The sequence below is a fragment of the Anabas testudineus genome, chromosome 5, assembly GCF_900324465.2.
Source record: "Anabas testudineus chromosome 5, fAnaTes1.2, whole genome shotgun sequence".
NCBI lineage: Eukaryota > Metazoa > Chordata > Actinopteri > Anabantiformes > Anabantidae > Anabas > Anabas testudineus.
Genome location: NC_046614.1, coordinates 6,947,250 through 6,971,943, shown reverse-complemented (window position 1 = coordinate 6,971,943; position 24,694 = coordinate 6,947,250). Strand labels below are relative to the sequence as shown.

Genomic DNA, 24,694 nt, shown 5'->3' with positions numbered 1-24,694 from the left:
TTTGTCTCGTCGCTCCAAAGGACATTCTCCCAGAACCTTTGTGGTTTGTCAGTATGTGTTTTCTCTCTTATTTTATAATTTGACAGTGGAGTCTTCCTCAGTCATCTTCCAATAAGTCCACTTTGGCTCAATCAGGGACTGATGATGTGATGTGACACTAATAGACCTTGACCTTGGATTTTACCTCCAATCTCTTTGGAATTTATTCTGGGTTCTTTAGTTAACATTTGTATTTTCTGTCTCTTCAATTTGTCATCAACTGTCCTCTTGTGGCCACATCCAGGAAGGTTAGCTACAGTCCTGTGGACCTTAAACTTCTGAATAATATGTGCAGCTGTAGTCACAGGAACGTCAAGCTGCTTGGAGATGGTCTTACAGCCTTTACCTTTAACACGTCTCTTATCATTTATTTTCTAATCTCCTGAGACAACTTTCTTTAGCTTTCTGAGGTCCATGTAAAGTGTGATACACACCAATATACTAAACATCACAGCGACCACTTTTCACCTTTTAAATAGGCAGACTGACTGATTACAAGTTTGAAGACACCTGTGATGCTAATTACAGGACCTTTGTGGGTTATTCTGTCTTTAAGTGAAGGGTGTAATAATTTCGTCCACGTCTGTATGTCAAGTTCAGTGTGTTCAGTCCTTTAATATGGCCTGTCGTGACTGTCAGAACACGGTTTATATATAGCATATCCAGATTTCCCCTTTGTAGTGAGCCTAATATATGTGTGTGTGGATACACGTGTGACCTGCCTGTACTGTAGCAAATCACCAGCTCATATTACATGTAAATCCAGGGCAAGTGTGTTGACCCCAGTCATGTCGGAAGTTCAGAAGTTGAGAGGGATTTTCTTAGGGGGATCTTTGCAAAGTGTCTGCCTGTGTGTGTCTGTCTCTTTGTATGTTTGTGTTAGTGTATGCTTTGCTGATTAACACCAGATGTGCTGGGCTGAGGGTGTAAGCAATAGGATTAGAGGGCCCCTGCGTACTCCATTCAGCCCTGGTTGCAGAAAATGCTCAAGTGACTTCTTCACACATGGCTGACATTAATATTTTTGCTGTTGATCCCCCAGATTTGAAACATCAGGTCAGTAAGAGCTACAAGAAGTTTAATAAGGCGGATGTGCAACTGACATAGGGAGTTAATGTAGATCTCCTTCTGCTCCACTAGAGGGCGGGAGAGAGCTGTGAAACATCTGCAGTGACTCTAAATCCAGGTCCTGCACTAAGGATTGACCACTATAGGAGGTGAGGTTGTTTCATTCTTCCTATGGGTTTTTTACAGTTCCAGTTTCATTGGGTTCTATGTGAGGTAAAGAAAACCTCACATAAAAAAATTAAAAAAATAATTATTTAGGTTTCAGAGCATAGAGTGACATTATTAGACCAAATGGATATTGTCCAATAATGTCAGCAGTTGGCAACTAGAGACATTTATTTAACAATCATGCCGAAGAAAACAGTTTTCCTTTATATATGTTATTGTTGTTTAAATATGATTTGAACAATTACTCAGACAATAAAAGTGGTGATAATTTACTGTTGGAACCCCGGTCGATTAGTTCAAATCCCGGCTGTGGCCTGACTCAAGTAGGAGTCCTCAGGCTAGACCTGCTTACGCTTACTCTGCCTTGTAAGTCGCTTTGGATAAAAAGCATCTGCCAAATGACTAAATGTGAATACGTTCTGCAAGAAGGCTTCTTATCACCAGTGACATATAGAAATGTTTAAAATGTTTTTTGTCAAAAGTAAAATTTCTAAAGTAATGTTAAGGTTTCAAACTGTTGTCCCAGATAGACTTTTCTTGAAAACTTGAAATGCAAAACTGTCTGCTCTCCAACAGCAGTGCTGTGACATGTTTGTCTGAATGTTTTTCACAAGTATTAATTCATAACACTCCTACTATTTGGACCGCACTTTTTAAAACCATGGCCTCCGTCCTCACCTCTTAAGCCTTCTCCCTTCCCCCGTTCGTCTCTTTACCTTTTGTCCCTGTGTGAATATTTCACATTACTGATGCCGCTGGTGCGTGATGCGAGGGACTGAGCACTCATTGTGTGCACACAGTGTGGGTGCAGCGGTATGCGACTCCTCGGCGTGTGGTGTGTCGTGACAGGCGTGTGGCCGCTGACGCCAGCCAGCCGCCTGCATGTCTGTCTGTCTTTCTGTTCAGTTACACCTGACTGCCCCCCCCCCAACACTCACACACGTAGAAACGCTCCTATATACAGTGCAGCACTAGACATGGTGCCCAAATGTTAAATTAGGTGTCACTTGTCCTTCACCACTGCCTACTCATCCCTTCAGTACAGGAGCTTGACACGAGGCCTCAGTGTTGTCTTGATGTTTTGCTGATTTACTGTGAATGGATGGTTAAACACTTGCATTATTTAAATGCAATTGTACAACCACTCAATTGATCAATATTTTTAGCAAGAATATTGAATTTATACTGTTGCTTTTTCAGCACATACAGTCATATTGGAATACACCACAGAGTTGCATTGCAGCATTTAACTTATATTGACAGTGCATTATTACATTTCGTGGATTTAAAATGTGCTGTGTAGGTCGGTCCTTTAATGCAGTGAAAGCCAGGTGATATTGCAGCGCACTGTGGTGTAATCCTTGGTATTTAGTGTGTGCTGCCGAGGTGAAAAGTTGAACCTGGTGTTGACCTTCTCTTGAGAGAGAGCTTAGCTCTGAAGTCAGGCACAGGCCAAAGGCAGAGGGAGGATATTCTCAAGTTCCTCCTTCCCTTCCTCACGTGCACCACTCCTCTCCATGTCCACGCTCCACTCCTACACGGAAACAATTAGCATCTATGATAAGATTTAGTACATATTTCAATCGTTTTATCTCATCTGATTTGTTTGTTTGCTTTTCCATCATGACGAAAGTCTTGTGTCCTCTTGTCACGGCGCTGTTAATCACAATTACATCTCATCTAGGTGCAAGGAGTTGGAGAGAAAAAGAAGGAATGAGACTGAGAGGGGCCTAAAGTTTACCACTGTAGGGAGTTGAATTCCAGATGGAGAGATAATGAAGAAAACAAGCAAACAATTATACAAAAATAGACAAAGTAGGGGAAAGCTGGAGCAGACTGACAGACGACAGGAATGATGTTTGGCGCAAACTAGAATCTCGTTTTTTCTTTGTGCTCCCATGAGGCTGACAAGTATGCATTAAATAAGAGAAGAGGTTTGTGTTTAATTAATACATGCAAAGGTTGGATATCTGTGATCATCACCCTCAACCCACAACCCTCACAATCAGAACAAATGCTTTAGAAATATGCTCTTGATTAAACTTTGAATTAGTGTACAATATGTTTTGGCCCCTGAATTGAACTTGAATCTTGAAAGTGAACTTGTTCAGGGTGTGTGTTTTATTTACAGGGTGTGTGTGTGTGTGTGCGCACTTTATTTAGCACTTTTTGTTGTTACTCTGCTGCGTTTGTCTGCTTCAGAGACAGACAGCTTTAACTACTGTGTAGGATTTACACATCTTATCGTGCATGGTATCATATACCTCAGACTTACTGATCCACAGTCTATTTTGCGAAAGCAACATGACTCCGAATTCAAAACCAAAACTAAGTCTGACATTCTTCCAGTCCAGTGGAGCAGGAGAATACATGGCCTAAAGATATGATCCCGACAGTAGATGCTGAATCGTTCTGCACTCTGTTCTCCATCTGTTTTAGTTTTAGAGTGGTTGTGATAACCTCAGCCTCACCCCTGATTGGTCTAATCTCACCCTCATCTTCACTTTCTGGTCAGCTGACAGGAGGCTGCGCTGCAATTGGTGGGCGCACTGCTCAGGAAGGAGAATTTGTTTAGCATTGTGTTGGGGTAACTGTTAGCCAGTAAGACGTTTAGTCTGCTGCTTAAACCAGAGCAAAGCCTCAAAACCTAGAAACAAAAGGAATGTTTAGGGTGAGAATTCAAGTAGCCAAACATGTTGGCTTTCCCAGGCAGCAGCCTACCAAATAATCCTACAAACAAACAATATAACCTGAAGTCCTGCAGTGCTTCCAGTTATAGTTGTAACATCAGTAAAGTTGAACTTACCCTTGTCTTTATCCAGTCAGTGCTGAACTCCAAGTCAAAGAGTGATTATGTTCAGTGTATTCATGTAAATGCGTGTGACTTTATCTTTGAACTCACAATGGAAGGATACTGTAAGATGGAGTTATTATACCTCGAGCGTTCCCAAAGTTATGTAAGGGACAGGAGAGGCTGCTGTCCAGTGTAGTAGCTGCTTCAGGCGTTCTGTTTCTGCCTGGACCAAAGCCCCCCTCCCGCTTTAATTCAGGCAGATTAGATCAGAGAACCACTCTGTTTGTTTGTTTTGATTTGGGAGGGGCAAGGCTCCTGAGGGATACCCCTCTCCTGTCTGTCTCAACTACCACTCTGCTGTCCCTCCTCAGGATTCCCCCTCAGGGTACATGTGGCTGGAACCCCTCTGACCTCTCTGTCACCCCTTCCTAACCCATGTTAGCCAAGGCATGCTGGGAACAAAAAGCAGGGGAAGAGTCTGCTGTGCCTTAGTGTCCACTGAACGAAATCACAACCAGACATGTTCAACCGCCTCTCCTAGGCCATGCCACCCAAGTAGGCAGCCCCTCTAGGCCCTGGCCAGCCCTACAAGAGGTTCATCCCAATGTGTTGACCTCTCTCTTATCTGTTTGTGGGTCTGAGATGTTGTCTCATGCCCAGTAGTTCTGCAAGTGCAAAGTTTTAGCTAGGTGAAAAGGTCAGCTGAATGTCGATCTTATTCTTTTGTGTGTTTTTATATAATTATGTAAAAACATGGCATCAACATTTAGCTTTAAATGTAGGACTTACCAGTAAGGACAGAGATCGAATTTTATTCTATTTGGTTTTGATATTGCAAATTCATTACTAGCCTGAGTAGAGATCCAAATATTTCATTTAAAGTAGTTAGCATGGTATCTTGTTCAAATGTTTTTTTTACTACTGTTTGCACTGTTGTGGCTGCAGCAAAACATACTTTTACCATGTCTCTGCCCTTCCCTGTGTCTGTCTGTGCAGGCATGATATACACCACCAACCATGGGTGTACACCTTCACATGTATGCACACACACACACACACCCTCTGCTGACCTCTTCTTCATCTCCCACAAGGCCTTGGGGTTAGGCAGCCTGGCACCAGACAGTTATTCAAACCCTCAGGCAGCTTCACAACAGGTCAGAGACAAAACTAGAGAAAGCTGGAGTAAGAGGTGGTGAAAGAGAGGGAGAAAGAGCAGCTGATTATTGACTGATTAACTGGTGTCTTAACTTCAGATTGATGTGCACAACTACTTTTGATTAGAAAGTACTTTATTAAAGCGAAGTTTCTCAATAATATTCATCTACGTTTGCATCATTTGCATTTCCCACAGATAGTTGAGCATTGTTTGTCAAAGTTGCATCGAAAAGTCCTTTAAAAAAATCTAAATAAAATTTAAAGTCTAAGAAGTGAATTTGCTTCTTTGACTTTAATTATTTCCTTTGTAGATTCTTTTTCTCAGTCTTTAAACCTATCCCTTTAAAATAGAACAATATGTTATTCAGTCTTAAATTAATTTAGTGTTTTATTATGTTTCATGTAATTTTAATCCCATGAAACAGGAAATAAAAGCAGTGGGATGCTGTGATTGGATTAAAAGTCGTCTTTGTAAACATTGTGACCCATGTCTTTGACACGCCTCCTTTCTCCTCTTGAAGAAAGTCTGTTCATAACAGGAACGCCAAGAGATGAAGGTCTCTTTTTAAAAGAGGACATGGGATGGGGAAGTAGACTTTGGAGTCTTTGTTAGACATGTGAGTCTGTTTTTGTGTGTGTGTGTGTGTGTTGGTTTTGTTCTTTTAAATCCTCCTTGGTTTGTGTTTGTCTCCAAGCTCTGCTTTGAGCGATTAGGGACCAGGGTTTAAACAGCTCGGGTGAATGAAGACATAATTTCAGCCCTTTATTATAGCTTTGAATAGTCTCCCTTTATATTAATAAATGACACTGGTTTGAATTTTAGAAATATTGAAGGTTTTCTCTTCAGAGAGAAATAGCCCAAAGTGTTGGTAGAATTTACTTTCACATTCGACTTGATGCTGCTTTGTTCTTTATAGGATGTGAGCATATTGTATTGGACAAGTGATGTCAGTAAACCATGCCACCAGAGATGAGCCATATCACAAGAGGCATCACTAGAAATCTGAGTTGTGCCATTAGACAGAGAGAAAGGCAGTATCTTGAGAGAGAGAGAGAAAAAGAGGGGAGACACAGAACGGATTGTTCCACAACAGACTAACAGACCTTTTAGCCTTATCTTCCTGAGCTACTCTTACAGAAAACCAAGTAGAGAAGGGGAAAGAATTCCTGGCTCTTTCTCTCCCTCCCATTTCCCATTCTCTCTTTCTTCTGTCTGCCTCTTCTTCCCTCTTCATTTCTTCTTCTTCTTTTGTGGATCAGTCTTTACCCAGCATTTCTTAAAATCCTCTTAACTCTTGCACTCTTCCATTGTCCCCTCTCCTCAGTATCTTACCTTGATGTTTTAATATCTTGTTTCTCTCCTCACTCGCCACTATCTTATCGGGCTTCTACACTTTGGGCCACTCTCAGAGCAAGCTCACTGCTCCAACACATTGTTAACAGGTAGATTTGCAGCAGCCGTTTTTTGTTAGCAATACAGTCTGTGAATGGCGTATGTTTGAGGAGCGGTGCCATACACAGACAAGCCCAGTTGCCTTTGCAAGAACATCTTATTTGCATTTGTTTACATGTGCCACTCTCTGCACATTTGGATTTGCTGCATGTCATGATGTTTTGATGCAGCTCCTTGCCCAGATCCTAATGCACGCAGACACACACACAAACGCAACAGTATTTGGTTGTGATGACACCATGAGTCGTCCCTCTACTCCCTCTCTGACAGAATGAAATGGATGGATAATTAGATATCAAAGGGAGGCAGGCAGGGTGTGGTGAGGCGCACGGGCCCCTACGATGGTAAAGCACTTATTAATGAGATAGGCCTTATCTGCTCTCCTCCCAGGAATTCTGCCTTTGATCGGCCCCGACTCCGGACTTAATACATTTTTGATTGATAGGCCAGGATGACAGAGAGAGGCGGCGTGGATGGGGTAGGCTGGTGGAGGGGAATGTGTATGTGCATATAAAAGCAGGGGGGCAATGCTGAGACTGTAATGATTCCTTTCACATGATTAAGTAACTTATGACATGAGGGCTTTACTACTGGGGAGGATACATTACAATAAGCTTACACAACTTGGGATTGTTTGCGTGGTAAATAAATCTCAGTTACATACTGTATAAATGAACACACACGCAGCTCCACATTCCTCTGCCCACACAGATATAAATTCACAAAGACATCCGAAACAGACAGGCCTATTCAGTCACCTTAACCCCAACTATAACTCACACACAGGGGCACCAGAAAATCTTTTTCCTAAGACAGAGCAGGCGAGGGGCAGGCCTGTGCAGGGCGACTGAGATAAGACCCTATCCCCGTCTAGAGATGAGTTATAGCCCACCCAGGAGGATGTGGCTAGCAGGGACCCACCCGAAGACGCCGGTCTGCTCAGTGGGATTGGTAGGGTTGGTGTACTTGCATTAGTCAGGCAGCGATTGACCTCATGGCCAGAGATAACAGAGCCACTCTCAAAAACACCTTGACCAGAGGGAGGAGAGGCAATACCGAATCAGTGAGCCTGCACGCACGCACACACACGCACACACACACACACACTCACACACACACACACACACACACACACACACTCACTCTCTCTTTCTCAAAACTCCACACACATCAAACACCTCCACCTTCACTCCCCCTCTCCACCCAACAAGAGGTGAGTGAGCGTAACCATTACAGCGCAGTGTCACCTTGTTATGACTCTCTGTCACTGTGAGGCGTCAGGTAAATTAAAGAAGCTATAACTGCTGCTCCGTCAGTGCCCCCCCATCCCCCCATTTATTACAGTGCCAACAGGCGAGAGGGATAGAACCCCCCATCAAGCAGACAGATCGATCAATGTGACAGGCACATTTCAGGTCGCCAAATCAATCACACTAACAAAGGCAAGTGAAAGAAGACATGTTTGTAGAAAAATTTTCAGAGCACAACAGCTCTGTTTGTGTCATTTCTATAAAAACACTATTAATAAAACATCATAAAAGCAAAAGCAAGAAAACAAATCATACAGCAGCGATGCTAGGTAAAAATCTCCTGGCAAACACTGTGGCAGATAAATGAGGTCTTGCAGCACAGTGACTGTAATTGTTACAATTTTTGCCTCTTTGTGTTAGTGGTGTGGAAGGTGCTGTTTTAGCTGCCATAAGCAGATTTTAAAGTCACGTTGAAGTATTTATTTAATATACAGACCCAGCTTTAATGCTGGACGCAGCATGAGAGCGTGGCTCCATGAGAAACCTGATGAAACAGGCAGTGCTGAACAGAGATGGGGTGGGAAGCGAGACAGCACGAGGAGGGGATTAGATGATAAGAGTGGGAAGAACTGATAGAGTGTACGAAACCGTGTAGAGAAAGAAAATGATTAAAAACAGCAATCACCCGTCGGAGACTGATAAACCAACCAGTCGTTAATTGGAAGCGTGCAACTCGTGGGGATATGGTTGGATTAGGTTCACTTCTTCCCTTTTCTCTTTGTCTCTTCCTCGTCCCCTAAACTCTTTCTTCTCCTTCTTCCTCTGTGGACTTAATGTCTGAGAGACGCGTTTCATTATCAACACTTACAATTATTACAATTAGTGTAGTATATTTTTCTCCTACCAAGAGAGAGAAATTGACACTTTCAGAGCACTTCCGGTGCTACTGTACATCTGGAAACTTGGAAAGACAAAATGCCATTTGTTAGAGAGGAAAATGAAAAAGGAAGCGAGTCAGAGATGGAGAGACAAAATGCAGTGAGGTAGTAGCTATTTTTGAGTGATGCAGGCCTTTGGAGTGTATAAGGAGATGTGAGATGGGTGGTGGTCCATAAACAAAGGGCTGACAGCCCACCCATCACCCCGGCAGGTCTGGCTTGTGCTGCCTAGATAAAGCAGGGCTGCTGCCTCCTGTATCAACACCATCCATCATCCATCTTTGCCTGCCTGCCTCCCGCACATCAGCCCTCTCACTCCCCACACCTGCCCTTTTACCAGCTGTGTGTGCCCCCGAGGCCTTTCACAGAACTTTGAATACAACCACAACTATCTGCATTTGTGTTTTCCCTCATTTTAATTTGCCTTAGTTTGTGAACTTTTCCTGTTTATGCTACTGATCATTCATGTTTCAGTCCACTGTTAGTGAATTATGCATCACAAACTTAACTTTCAGAGCATTATCATTGATATTCCTAGTTCTGTGTCCAAGTTATCTGTTGCTACTCGTTTTTAGCTTGCAGCAAAGTCGACAGACACTGATTAGTGAAATGAAAAGGCTAAAGAACTACTTGTCAAATCAGACAAAACAGAGGATTGACTGAGCTTTGGCAAAATAGCATTTTTACTAAACTAGTCTGACAAAATATTAAACCACGATTTAAGAAATTTTAGCCCCCACAAAATGACCCTTCAGGCCACCATTGTTCCCTCGTCAATTTTGGTTTTGTGTGAGCATCTCCTTCCTTTCTTTGTTGCTCGCTAGGAATGGAAATTATGCAAATGGAGATGGACCACTAAAGGAAAAATGTTGACATCTCCCATCCTTGCTGCCCCCTAAATACACACCCACGCACCATGCACACACCATTCAGTGAGCTCTCTTTTGGCCCAGTTTGTTCGGTCTGTCTCTTTTGGCTGTCTCTCAAACATACTTTAACAATTGCAGCCATATTCCCCGCGCCTCATCCTTTCTTCTATCCATTCTGGCCCACTTGAGTCATGCTGGACAGGTGCTGAGACAGGAAGACAGAATGCTGTCATCCATTGTAACAAACAATATTGGGTTATCTAACTTTAAAACAAAGAGAACAGAGGTAGTGAAAGTTGTTGTGTTTGAGGAAAAATGTGCTTTGATGAGCTCCCTTTATCAATACCACCTCTCCATATTCCCCCACTTTAAATGCTGTGTGGTAGTACACAATGAGTGACACTTTTTGCTTCAAAGACATTGAATTTAGTGATGGTTTGGTGCAGAGGAAACTTTTGAGATGCAGTTTTTAAAAATTTCTTTTTTGCCTCTTTCAGTTCCACCAATCACAGGGGAATTAAGAAATGGAGTAGAGACCTGGAGACTGGGCAGAGCAGGATAACTGGGGAAATGGCTCAACAAGAGCATGAATTAAAATGAATAAAAGCCAAGAAATTGAAAAATGGTCTATCACTTGTGTAGCATAATGAACAAAGTGCAGATATCACTGTCTTTCTGTGCCGGGGGGCTACAGGCTCTATGTTCTCACACTAGTAGAGCAAATGAGAGCCAGAAACATAATGATTGTCCATTAGTCTATCCCTAAACTCTGCTTCCTGTTGTAGCTTTAGGGAAGCAGAGTTGCTGTGCTGTGGGAACTCATCACGTGACCACCATTTCAGTACCCCCAGACTGCCCTAATGGGCCCAGAAACAACTCCCCGTGTATCCGCTGAGAGTTGAGCACTGGGTTTGGGTTCACCCAGAGGTTTAAAGGCTGTCTATGAGTCTGGAACCAGACTAAACTACAGTACAGACCAAAATACAAAATAGGTGAAATTATAGGAAATCAGCATCTTTATAAAGGCCATGAAACACTATAATATATTGTAATACTGTAAATGTAGAATATATTTAATATTACTATTTGTAAAATCGACAGTTTCATATTGTTTCTCTGTAATGCACTTCATAGCCTAACAGGGCTGCTATTGGTTATTTTTATATCGGCAGCTCATTTTGTAGTGTAATTTTTAGTTGTTATTGAAATTATCCATTATTAACTTTGATATTATATTATAACTTATTAAAATGTCCGAGCAACGGTTGTATTGTGCTGTGTTGTCACTTTTTCTTTTGTAATCCAGGAAATCTTTATTTTACACTTTCACTTTACTTATTAAAACCTTTTTCAGTTGAATTTCTAGATAAATCCTTTACTATACATCATGATACAAACAGCTTTTATTATGCAAAATGGCGAGTAACATAATATGTACGATGATAAAGATTTTTATCCCTGTTGTCTGTACCAAGGGAAGCTGCCTTTTTTTGTTTGCACAACAAGTGTGTTAACTCATCTTGTGTCTGTCAAGGGAAGTTGTGTTGAGTTACTTCCTCTCATAGACTTGACAAATGAGCTCATAACTTCATACCCATGCCTCTAATGATGATGATCTTCAGTCACGCGTGGCCCCAGAAAGAGCGCATCGAGTTTAAGACCCCTGCACTCACCATCGCCTCCATTAACCCCTGTGACTCAGCTGTTGACACTAACCCCACCCCAACTTAATGTCCACACATCAAACAACCATGATCGACACTCTTCGTATGCGTGCTTGGACTGACGTGATCGGATGTGACATAAGCAGAGCCCGAGTAGACAAGTGTGTGTGTGTGAGAGGGAGAGAGAGAGAGAGAGAGAGAGAGAAAGGAAAAGGGCTTTGTGATATAACTGCTGAGGAGCGTGATGTGTTGGAGGTCATGTGAACCACCGCTGGCACTCTGAGTAACCTACAGCAGGGCTATCTCGACATGACCCGGAAGTAGTCGGGTCATGTGTGAGGGCAAAAGGCTCGTCTATGTTGACAGCAACCTTTCCAATCTATACACAACTCTCACTCCTCAACCTCCTGGGAACCGCACTCCCTTGCTGCTTGATTTTAAAGCACACTGTCCGCACAGGAAGAGACATGTTGACCGGCCAAAGCATAGAGAGCCAATTGTTGGTAGTAAGGAAATCAAGGAGTCACTCTCTAGAGGTGTGAGCTGAGAGTAAAGTTCTGTGGTGGACTAATCAAAACCACATTTTGATGTATGTCACAGATGATATCCCCTTCTGGTTTACAGTTTTATCCCAGACAGAGAAAGGTGTCCCTGGCCTGTAACCACATTGATCAGTGCTTGAGGGTCTAAGAATAGAGGGTTGGAAAAAGGGAGGTGATGGGTGGAGGACGGGTTGACGTTAAAGTCACAGAGTTCAAGTTGCATGTTAAACAAACAGCAGGGACTTTTGAATGGCTGGAGCCTGAGCTTTGTACAAGTTAAGTAAATTAGTGTAAATTTCCAGAAGTAACCTAATTTAGCGAGAAAACAAATGGTGGAATTTTAATTGAGCACAATAGCAGACAACTCACCAGAGAGAACGGAGAAAATGAAGTGAGACTGATGGAAAGACTAATGGTTTGTGTAGGTTGCTGCCACAGCAATTATCACTGGCCTTTACTTTGTTTGAAAGGGAAGAGTAAACTCAGTAAAACAATATTGTGAAGTGGAGATCACAAAGAAGAGTGCAGTACCTCATTGTTTGAGTACTATTTTCTTATAGTACTGTTTTTTGAAGCTGTGGGTGACGGTGGTTTAAACATTTCTGTATATTCTGTATATGTGATTATTAATTATGAAGGTCATTATGTCATACAAAGCCATTCTTAAATTACCGTGGCCTATGTTAGTAAAAAGCAGGCAGACATCAGCTGAATCACATGTGAAGATTTGCTGATTAATTAAAGTGTTACTTATTTTGAGAAACAGTTTTGCGTTAAGTGACATTTTCCCTTTTCTTTGGCATGTTCACATTTCATTTAATTGAAATTAATACATAATTACATAAATTGTTAGGTCCTCATTAGTATTCAGTTGACCTGGATAGGTGCATTTGCTATTGTAATGATAGTTAATTTGATCTTTCTCTTTTCTACATCTACATCAGTAACAGTTTTATTCAAGAGAAAGTTAAATTGCAAGTGGTATAATTTTTTTCTTACTATAAAAAAAATGGTTCAATGAATTAAAATATTAGGCTAAAAGCTTAATAAATCATGTTACTAATGTGTATGTCATGTTTTTAAACCATAGTTAGACAACTTAAATGCTACATGTGTGTGTTTAGAGTAGTCTTCTTTTTTTTATTTCCTTGATATTATGAAAGGAGAAGCCTTATTTAAACAAATCCCCTGCATGCCAGTTACAAAGCCTTTTAGCAAGGTCAGAACAGCTCAACTTGTTAGTGTGTCCACATCTCTGTGCAGCACGAGTGTGTGCGTGCATGAGCTCTAATGTGTATTTTAATGTTTTAACATATGCAACCCCTTACAAACAGTGTTTTATGCAAACAGTGGCAGAGCTCCCATCAGATAAGACTCCAGAACAGGAGAAGGAGACTGGGTTGTGAGGCAGAGAGGGGTGGAGGAGAGAGAGAGAGAGAAAGAGGAAGAAAGAGTGAGGGGTTAAAGTCGAGGCAGTGTGAGAAATGAGCACAAACCACTGTCGCTAGGAAAGTAGTATCTCCTCTGTGCAGTTTGAGACAGCTCAATAAATAGCAATGCATTTGTTTTATTTGACCTTTCCACATTTTAGCATAAGATTCCTGTGACCTTGTTTCAGTGTTTTTGCTGCAACTTAAGCAGCAACTTTAAAAAGCAAAGATGTTTTACACAAAAAACATGGAACCACAATGAACTGAATTTTGGGCGCAGTACAGAAAGAGGACCATGTGACCATAGCCCTTCACACTCTTTTTAGTTCGGTTTTATTTTATCCTGCGTGTGGAGCTGTAGAGGTAGTATCAGCTGCCCACTGCAGTCCAGAGTGTATCTGGGTTTTAGGTGTTTTTTGACGTAATCTGCTGTGCGTGCATGTGTATCTGATGTTAAGACACTGCATGGTGTTTGTCGCTTTATCATTGCTAATGTAATCTCTTGCTCCCCTCTACTTCCACTACCAACACAACATAAAAGACCGCTGCCCCATAGAAAGAAATATAACACAGCAGCTTAGCCTAGTTGCTCTAGCCCTCTGTCTCTCTGTCTTCTATCTCTCTATCTTTATTCAGCTCACTCTCCTTATTCCTCCGCATAGGAGAGAAAAATGTCTCCAGTCCCCTCTGAGTTTTCCCGTGTGTCTTGCCTTCCATTTTAACTTTCTCAGCATTTCTCTTCTCTATATTATGATTTTCCTCTGTTTTTGAAGATTGGGGAAGCACTGTGGTGTTGACTGAACTATGTCTCTGCCCTAGATCAGCTAAATCTCTCATTTTGAACACCCCCCGCCAATTTCTGTCACTCTGGGAGACAAATGTGCATCGCTGAGTTCATTCCCCCCTCTCCCTGTGCCCACTGGCTCCCTGAAACTCAGTTCCTTTTGCCTTTGAAGTGCTGCGTGCAGAATGGAGATTCTTTGCATGGTAAATTCGCCCAGTTGCCCGCAGCGTATCCATTACACAAGTTTAAAGAATGCTTCGGAGTCGTTTTGGAAGGGCCCTTTTTTCTCACTTCACAACCAATTTCTCTGTGTTTTGAACTTTGGTAGTCATGAGCCATGTAATCTTTAAATTGGGCCCTTTCTTCCAAGCTTGCGCTCCACCATCGAGCAGCGTTTGATGTGCAATTATTTTGCTCATTACAAGTTAATTTTATTGTTATAGTTTGCAAATGTTTCTCGGGGTCATGATGTTAAAAGTTTCTGAAGAAGTAAGAAAGACGGAGAATTAGCGAGTCGAGCATACGTCATAGCGGTGTGCGGAGCACATTCGAGATGCCAAAGCTGGCTATCTCTCTGCTCACTTTCAAGCCTTTAAGAAACAACCTGCTGGGTGGTTTGAATAGCTAAAGAGAAGCTGATCTGGGATTTAGTGTGGAAAATGGATCCAAGGCCCTTTATCTGCTGTAAAAGGTTGGGAAAATGGAGATTTCTCGTGTTTGTTAGAACAGAGCCATAATCTCTTCCATAGAGAAATCTTAGCAGTATGGGAATCATATGTCCCATTTATTTAGCCTTTTGTCCCCATTCTTTCTCCGTACACATCTTGGCAACCTGGTATATGCATGTTTAGTGACACGCTGTTGAAATGAGAAGGGAGGGACGGTGAAGGGGAAAATCTTTTTTTCAGAAATACCGGATTTGAGTGGTTTGCTAATTTCATATAGAAGAGGATCAGCACATTAATTATATCTGGCTCATGAACAAAGCAGTTATTTGGTAGCTGCTAAATGTCATTGTAGCAGCTTGGCACTACAAGTCTGAACATCATATAAACATGCCGCTAAGCATTAAATTTATGTCACTGAATTATGCTGTCATGCTTTTTTCATTTTATTTCAATAGCTGCTAAACCCATTGATGGAAATAAGATTGAATTTTACAGTGGCATTTTATTTGTGTATAATTGAATTTTATGATGGTAGAAATACAGTTTTAATACCGTTTTGCCTTTCTTGTCTTAAATAAAGACAGCTGGTTTAGTTTTAATGCTGTTTTATGTTTGATCCGGTCACCCTAACTCAAATAAATGTATAATTAGCCTTCAGTTTGTTTGTAGGCTCTCCTTTTCATTTCTCTTTCTTTTGCCTCTCTTTCATTTCTCCCCGTCTCATGGCAAAGGCAAATTCTATTGGACTATGTTCTTTAATGCCATCAACGCAAAATAAACTTTTGTTGAACAATAGCTACTGGCAAAGTGCCTCCACAAATAAAGCAGAGCCAACAGGTTCAAAGGCAATGCATCACTCAGCTTCTGACTCTTCATTATTCATCCTTCTGTCTTTACCTCTCATCCTCTATTCTCCTCTATGTGCGCGCGTCTATGTGTTTTCTTTGTGGCTCTTTGTCTGTTAAACTGCTACATGGTCTGGATACTGAGGCTTATTAGCTGTTGAGTTTAATTAAAAAAGGCCATTCATATGAAAATGGGAGTCAGATAGCGATTGCTGTCCCCAGCAGCTTCCTCCTGTTACTTTTAATTAGACACCCACTTGATTGACATCAAGCCTACTGGCTGGCTGAAGCCTAGTGTGTGCATGTGTGTAAGTGAGACAGAGAGTGAGTGCTTATTTATGGCCATCACTGTACGTATGGTCAGTGTGTGCAGGCATTTTCTACACAAACATATACACAACAGTGCACAGCTACCGGCGCTAAGGTCATTAAAGCATTACAGCAGCAGACTGTACATCAAAGTTCACTTTGTCGTCATGAGGTAATTATCTGCACAGTAGCACAGAGGCCGGCTGCCCACCTTGTCACTCACGTCCGCCAGGTCACGTTGAACAATGAACAGTAACCTTGTGATTATGAACAGGGTCTGCAGTGTTACTGTGTTCAGTCACACCAGCACCACCCACTATGCTGATGGAAAAGGTGATGAGCTACTTTTCTCTGTTTGTCCTCTCTTTCCTCACTTGCTCTCTCTCTCTCTCTCTCTCTCTCTTCTGTTTCTGTAAGGAAGTGGCCCTTTTCATCTGTTTTCAGCGCACGCTCCAGCTCTCGCTACCTTATTATTATACTGTCAGCACGTGCCTGGCTGATAGATGTTCCTCTCAACTGTTTACTACAAGCAGATGATTTAACTAAAGCACTCTGCTCAACTTGACCTCTTCTCTTCTTCTAAAACAAGATGACTTCATCTGTTGTTTACAACAACTCTATTTTATGGGAGCAGGCAGAGGAATAAGCTAGCTATATGGTTGATGGGGTAGCATGTGTGTATTTTAAGATGAAGTTGTGAGTGTGTGTGTGTGTGTGTGTGTGTGTGTGTTGTGTGGAAATTGAGGAGGTCAGTGGATGTGTGCAACATTTTCTCAGATCTCTGTTATTACTGGACAGATTGAGTGGAGTGCACACTCCTTTTGTGCAGCTTTTCCAAACACAACAGATCTTGTGTGTTTAGGGTAATGGTGCACTGATACCTTCAGTGGCTCCAGCTCAATGTTGCCCAAAGAAGCAGCCTGTTTCATGTTAAGGGCTAAATAAGGCCCACCGCCACGTAGTCTCGAGCAGAAATGGCCCATCAGAAGTCACTGCTCTGTAAAGTTGTGTTTCTTTCCCCGTGTTTTGTTTTGATTTTCCTGACGTTTGGAAATGATTTGGGAGAAGGGCCTGATGGCGGCAGGGATACCAGAGCGAGACGTGCACTGTGGACCTTAAATGTTGTTCCAATTACCGCCTTCATTATGGGTTTGTCATCTGCTGTTTAGATGCACAGTGGCCCGCATTTCATGCTGTGGCAGCAGAGTCAGCCTGTTGTTTTTATTCATGGAGCTCGATATCCGCTGGAGGCTAATGCAGCACAGTGTGGAAGGAGTCACCAATAGGGGGCACTCCAAATAGAAATGTGAATACATTTAAACAACTAAAGTTGGACAAAGTGAAGTGGTTTTGAGAGTCGGTTCCTTAACCATTGGTTTTGGCCTCTCTGCAGAGTGTTACAATTAACACCCTAATAATCATCATGTTGTAAAAATAGTGTATGGATAGTATTAGCCCTTTATATAATCCGTCTGTGAAATACAAAAAATATGTGATGTTTGGTTTTGCCTCAGTATGAGCTCTATGTAAAGGTCCACAGGCTTCTCTGTTTTGTTACTCTGTTACACAGTGTTCTCTCCTTCCTCTCAGACAGATTAAATCACTTGTGTTACTCGGAAATGCTCCAAGCAATAAGGCAGGATGGAGCACGTACAAAAGAGCCTAACATCATTTGAAAGAGCAAGACAGAGAGTGAGACAGAGGGGAGTGTGTTGATGTAACATATCATTGTGGTGATTCTCCTGAGTTAACACCATTAGCCAACGAGTGCACGAGTCCAGCTGTCTCCCTGAGCTGCTGAGGTGACTTACCTGGGCTGACTTACCTGGCCTCCCAATGCCCCCCAGGATACAGTGTTTCAGCCAGGCCCCGTGTCCTCCCCTCTCCACAGCACTTAGCAGTGATTAACCCCGGATTCGGCCGGCCCACCTGCCATCTGACTACCATTATAGCCCAGCTTATCTGCCTCTCCATCTCCCCACAATTGGGCCGGGGCCTGGGCTAGGCTGGGGGATTGGACTGGGGAAGGCTGCCTGCTCTGTTTAATAATAAATCATTAGCTAAATACTTTTGTCCATTTGTGTCATGTTACATGTACTTCAATTTTCTGCTCTGTCTCTGTCCATCACCCCCCTCCTGCTCTTTTTCTTCCCCTCTTGTCACCACGGTCATCTGCTGCCACCATTCATTCACAGTCACTGCCACTGTCTGTTCACCAGACATGTCCTGTCTCCAGTTTTTTCCTCCCTTTCTTTCTCTGTCTTTAAAAGTCCAGACCAACTCAACTCATTCATACCAATACAAAGGTCAATCATTTTTCTTTGCATAAGCATCCATATAAATGGACGTGTCCTATGATCTTAAAGTGTGACATTTAGTGTTTAAGATGTTTAAGATGTTTTTTTCCACTGAGTTTATCACCACATTATGCTGCATGTTAATCCAAACAGACTTTTATTCACCACTGTACATTTCCTTTTGTTCCCACAGAGGTACAATGATACTTTCACAACACACACACACACACACACACACACATGTGCCTCACACCAACATAAGCAGCCTGGACAGCGAGGAGGAGATAAGTTTTTGTTCATCTAACTTGTATAAAGTGATTATGGACATACTGAGCCCTCCATATTTAGACTTCTTGACGCCCCCTCCTCAGTCACCCCCTGGTCTGACTGTTGTAATCTAATTTCCCGCTGACAGAAGCCATGGAGATCCTTGGGTCACGGTGAAAGTCCCTCCAGCCCACCACCCCTCACCCCACCCTGCACCCTCACACTCTAACTAAAAAGTCGCCATGCAACAGACAGCACACATTAGATCTGTCTGCCACTATGCCGGCTAAACCACACGATTCATAACCCTGCACTGCTTCAGTAATCGGGGAGAGATTAGAGTAAGAGATGGCAGAAATAAATTGCATTTATCCCTGTATCCACTTTTTGTTGTTGTCCTATCATTGAACTGCACCTTACAATACCTGTCAGAGTCCACATCAGAATAAAAGATTAACTAAATTTTGCATATGATTTTAAACCTGTCCGAGATCATTTAGAAGGAGAGAAAGGGGGGTGAAGAAAGCGTGGAAGGATGTCTGCCAGGTTAGAGCTGAGAGAGGAGGCCACACCTGGAGGTGTCGCGCTCTTGTTGACCCGTGTTGTGTAACAAACCTGACTCTCCCTCAGTTCCACTATACATCAGTCTCCCTGTCAACACTTGCATATGGCCTCCACTGCTGCTGTTATCTGCAGAGCGTCACATGACTGAGGGATAGTTTTGTCAATGGAGAGCAGTTGGGCTCTTTAACTTGATTTGCCTGTTGAGAGATTATTCTCAGTCTTTTGACTGTCACAGGAAAATGCTGTTGTCAAAATCTGACATACACAACTAGCATGAAATGTTTATTTCCTGTGTGTTAACCTGTGATACGGCCTTCAAAACCTCAGGCTGGTGTTGATTTTTTTTTTTTTTTTTGCTTTCTGTCTTTAGTGAAAAATTTCTTTTTTCTGACTTGTGTGTTGATGCTATATTTTCATCCAGCATCTTGTGTTGTGTGTGTCTCTCTCTCTCCCTCCCTCTATTCTCCAGGCCGTAGCCAGTAGCTGATAGGCATCTCCTCTGGAGTCTTCTGTAGTCTGCCCCAGCTTCAGACAAAGTGCCTCCATCAGAACATTGAGGCTCCCTGGGAACTTAGCAGCAGACCCCCTGGCCCCGACACCAGTCTGTGTGTGTGGATATGTGTAGCTTCCACAATATGTAGGCCACAGTATGAATGTCTGGTTTATTCTGAGTGTTCATTTGGATGCAGTGCTCCATACTATTACTGACTATTCATTATATATGTTTGTATTCATGCGGTTCTGTTGCCGTCCATGTGAGGAAGCCATATCAAGATTGCATATTTTTAAAGCTCTGATACACTGAAGCACACTTGTGCAAAAGTACACACACATACATATAGCACACACACTTCGTAAGTCATGCTCTAACTTCAAATCTGCATTCGGCATCAAGGAACACTTGGGAACGCTTGACTTTTTGACTTTCATCATAGCTAGAAAGAGAGGAACCAAATGGACAAAACCCAAAGCAGGAAATCAGAAGAAGTACTTTTATCAGGGGCCCAGTGTTCAGGACCTGACACACACACACACACACATATTCCTCCTGTACCTGACCCCAATGTGACCCCCAAAACTTTCCAACATTTAAAAAAGCAGTCAAGGAGCTTATTCTCCCATTGTAATGTGTGTGTGTGTGTGTGTGTGTGTGTGTGTGTGTGTGTGTGTGTGTGTGTGTGCATGTGCGTGTGCGCGCGCATGTGTGCATGCATTCCTCTTATCGTCACCATCACTTGACAAGAAGAATTATATAATTGCAGTCTGTGATCTCATTTTCCTCAAAGAGCATTTTGAAGTTCCCTTTCCTCTTTTACTCTTTTTGTTTCCTGTGTGTCCCACTTGTTTTAATGTTAAAATGACTCACGTTAAATCGCCCGGGTCTCCCCCACCTCGTTATGCCATTCTGCACCGCATTAGCTTTCTGCTCACTGTTGTGGAAACTTTAAAGGTTTAAAGGGCATGCACTCCGATCTAAAAAATACATGATGAACGAATAAAGGAATTTACCCTCTGTTAGTAAGCACTAGTAAAGAAGTGAAAAAATAATACAGAAGTTACTGATAGCTCAGTTGATGTCCCTCTAGTATTTTTTTCATACTACATATCATTGTTATTGTATTTGTTATGGTGATAGAAAATGATAGGAACATGGTTTGATTCGTGGTTTTTTAGATTTGCAATTTTAAATACAGGCGTTGTCATAAATTAAGTTTAAAATGACATATTTATACAAATCTATTTAACAGCCTTTTTTTCCCCCCATTACTCATTTTCTTTAAATATTTTTCCCAAAAGATTCTGTGGAGGTAGTTAGTCATATTATTAAAATCCTAAATTCAAATCATGGTGATGACAAACCATTTCAAATGTTATTTTCTAAAAATAGACTTAAGTGGTGTAAATGCTAGATTTGACCCATGAGGTTTCCAATTTTCTGTTTCTGTTCCTCTTTTGCCATGATTTCACTACTGGTTGGCCATCACTAATTAACTATTTAATGACTTTGTACTTTGATTGTACTATCAATACTATATGTACAGACACACTGAACACAAACCTGATGTTTGTTTCTTATTTAATTCCATGTAACTCTCTGTCTCTGCAGCTGCAGTCCCATTGATAATCAATAGAGGGCAGAAGTGATCTGCACAGGCCTATTTGTACATGAAGTAGGACAGAGACCGACTGTTTATAAGGTATGTATACAAACGTGTGCATGTGCAGCCATGTTGGTGTGCATGTGTTCATCTCCCTTTCTGTTTAGGTTTTGCTACTTTAAGCCACTGAAGAATGTCTGTATATCGCTGGTGCAGTTGTTTTCCCTGACAAATTTTGAACATCCTGCAGCAAACAATATTAACCTTTAATCATATTATAATAGAAAAATGATGTAAAATGAATATTAAGACCATATGGAACTGTAATTGGGATTGTTGAGCCACAGCAAGTTAGTGTAAATTAATTAATTAATAAATAGCCTTTATTAAAAAGTCTCTTTGGGCATATTGTGGCAGTATTACATTGATTTTAATTGAAGAGTTGACTAATACTGTCCCCTCTGTACTGTGTCATTCCTCTTGTGACATCTTGTGTTCAGAAACTTCAAGCTGTATGTAATTTGTTAAAGGTAACGCTTCTGACTAGCACATTGATGATGTCTCTCCTTTCTTTAACAACTTAAAGAAATAAAAAATGCATCTATAAATTAAATGTCTCTGAATGTTTGGGAGAGTTAAAGAGCTGCGCTTCCCTCCTTTGGTTTGGTGGCTTTATTGTCACACTGGCCTTATCTCCGATTGACACCTCTGGAAAAGTCCCGAGAGAGGGACAGATTTGCTGCAGGATTAAACTAATTTACCAGATGATTGAATGTGGGTCCAAAGCCACTCTTTGGAAAAAATGCAGAAGGGGCTCATGGCCACCCCTCAAGTAGCTATGATACATGAATGGCTTGGCAGTCGTGCTTACTGTGTGTGTGGGGGGGGGGGGGTGCTGTGATGTATATCTGCTTTATTTCGTCTTCACTCATAAGATGGGCTGATTTGAAGGTGCTTTCTGCACAATTCATGTCATGTTGTAGCTCTGTGGTGGTGGACTATTTTTTTAATAGTACTTCAAAATGCTGTTGCAGTGTTAAGTTTCGGAGATGTTCATTTAAAAGGAGGCAGCCTGACATCCAAACCAGTCGCCATCTCTGGATTTACAGCATTAGCAGCAGACATGAATCATCATCGGGATATAGACTACATGGAGACGGGGAGAGATGGCTTTGCGTCTGACAGTTAGGGAGAAGGGGGCTACTCTTTAAGACTTCACAGACACAGAACATCTTTTCAACACTTGTGCAGCTCGTAAACTCTGCATTTTGTTCACGTTCTTTACGGTCCCCCAAATATGTAAAAATATGGCAACATTCTCAGTGTGTCCAAACCAATTTATGCCTGAGGGATGTTTCTTAATTGGAACACATTCAAGAGAACACTTACATGCTCCCGAGTGGTGCACAAAATATTACATTAATTAACATGCAAAACAGTCCCGCTTGGCTCCTGCACACACACACATACACGCTCACAATACGGGCACTCAAAAAGATTGCAGCAACAGCACAAAACAGTCGTAGGCCAAAGGGAAATAAGGGCAAAGAATAGGAAGGAAATTTGTTCGAAAAAATTAGGCTGTAAGGCTGCTGAAGATCTTATTACATAGGCTGAAGATAGAGATCTCAGGAATAATACTTAGAACATGCTGCCCTTTTAATTAAGCAGTAATATCTGCAGAGAGGGGTGGAGAGCAAAATATCTCTGTTTCTGTCTTCATCTTCCACGCTCACTCTCTTCCATATCATGGTTCCCAATCTTTACCCTCTGCTCCTCTCTCGCTCCCAATAATCTCCTATGAAAGGGTAGGGCTGAGGTGTGGGATGGGGGAGGAACAGGGGATACACTCCTATTTGAAGTGAGTGTCTTCTTTAAGGCCTTACACGTGTTTCTGTGTTTCGGCCTCACCGGGGCTTTCTGAATACCCCGCCAATGGCCCTGAGGCTCTCACTTTGAGGTGTCTTAAGTGTGTATGTGTGGAGCTGACATGCATGTATCCACTGTTAAAACACACAAACTCTGCTCCCAACCGTAGGTGCAGACCACCTCTGAAGGCGGTGTGCAGCACATGGGCACCTTTCTACTAGTGTATTAGCACTGAGGCCCAGCCCTAGTGTGCCCTCAGGCTGTGGGGCCGTCATCTTGTGGCTGCAATGCCTCGTGTGAATGTGGGATAGGAACCACTTGTCCAAACAGGGTCATCCAGTCTGGTGGGGTCTGAATATCAGAATCTCTCACCATGGGGCAGCTATCAGGGACAGTGCCCCGGCGTCAGGACCCCGGACCTCATTAAGTTTAGTCGCCAAAATGTTTTGATGTCAAACTCAACAATATTAAAGTGTTCTTTGTTTAACCTACTGTGGTCACAGTAATTGTCACCTGATATAAGTTGTAAGTTGTGTTAAAGAAAAGTGTAAAATTACTGTGTCTCTGCTGAGAGTGAATCACTGATGTAGTATTACAGTATATCTCTGTGGTAGTAAATACAGTGTAGGTGAGCTGAATGCCTGCTTGTTCTACTGCGTTACTGTTCATAGATATAAAGCCTTTAATCCTCTGAGTATGCTATTTAATCTAGTGGCTGAGTGATGCCTCTGTGCACTTCCAATTGTACGACATGTAGCACATAAAGCCTTTATTCAGATGTGTTAACCATGCTCTGTGCTCCATACAAGTGCAAATCGAGTTAACACTCTCTGTTAGGCTGTGTCTACACACTCTGTGCCTGTGTCATTGCTCTGCTCACGCTGGCAACGGGGCTCATTCTGTAATTCTGCGCACACACGCACTCTGCACACACAGGAGCACCAAAAGGCCACATGTTAATCAGCTGTGAGTTAAACTTGTAGCAGAGAAAAGACAACAGATCAGCTCAATTAACACAAAAAAGAAAGTGCTCCCTACGCACACACAGTCACACACACGCACAGCCATAGCCATTGCACCTGCAGCTGAAGGGGCATTGTTCCAACAGTCCCCTCCTCTCTCTCTCTCTCTCTCACTCTCTGCCCCTCTCTTACCCTCTGTCTCTCTCTCTTTCTCTCTCTCTCTCTAGAGGAAAGCTGTTTTGTGGCTGCTCTTTTCTCTTTTCTCTGGGCCTTGGCCTTTCCACAGAGCACCCCTCCTTCCTCCCTTTTCGCTAGGTCGCTACTCTCTTTCAGAGGTGCAGGGCGCCCCTCGCCTGCTTCACTGCAAACACAGCTGACAGAGGGCTGCTCACGTGCCGCTCCACAGGGCCCCAAAATCCCTTTGAGTGTGTGTACAAGTGTGTGAGTTTTAAGGAGAAAGTGGGGGTTTGTATGCTGTGGAGGATCCGCGCTATTCATCCTATTTCTCTTGATGCTGCGGATGTCCGTCCGCTTTCAATTGTCTAGTTGGATTGTTTGCTAAACAAACCTATATCAAGTAATTTAATCTTATCTGTGTAAGAGTTGCAAGAGTTTAAGTAGGTCTTTCTTTTTGCTACGAGCATTTTAGTACACTTTTCT

The 24,694-nt window shown here is 42.3% G+C and overlaps 1 long non-coding RNA gene across 1 annotated transcript; it reads left to right on the top strand.

Annotated features, from left to right (window-relative positions):
- The first annotated feature begins 996 nt into the window (after positions 1 to 996).
- Positions 997 to 23,531, top strand: LOC113155319. Its single transcript, XR_003298120.1, has 4 exons — positions 997 to 1,095; positions 1,180 to 1,256; positions 21,212 to 21,302; positions 23,242 to 23,531. It is a non-coding gene; the product is annotated as an uncharacterized LOC113155319 (long non-coding RNA).
- Positions 23,532 to 24,694: the final 1,163 nt, after the last annotated feature.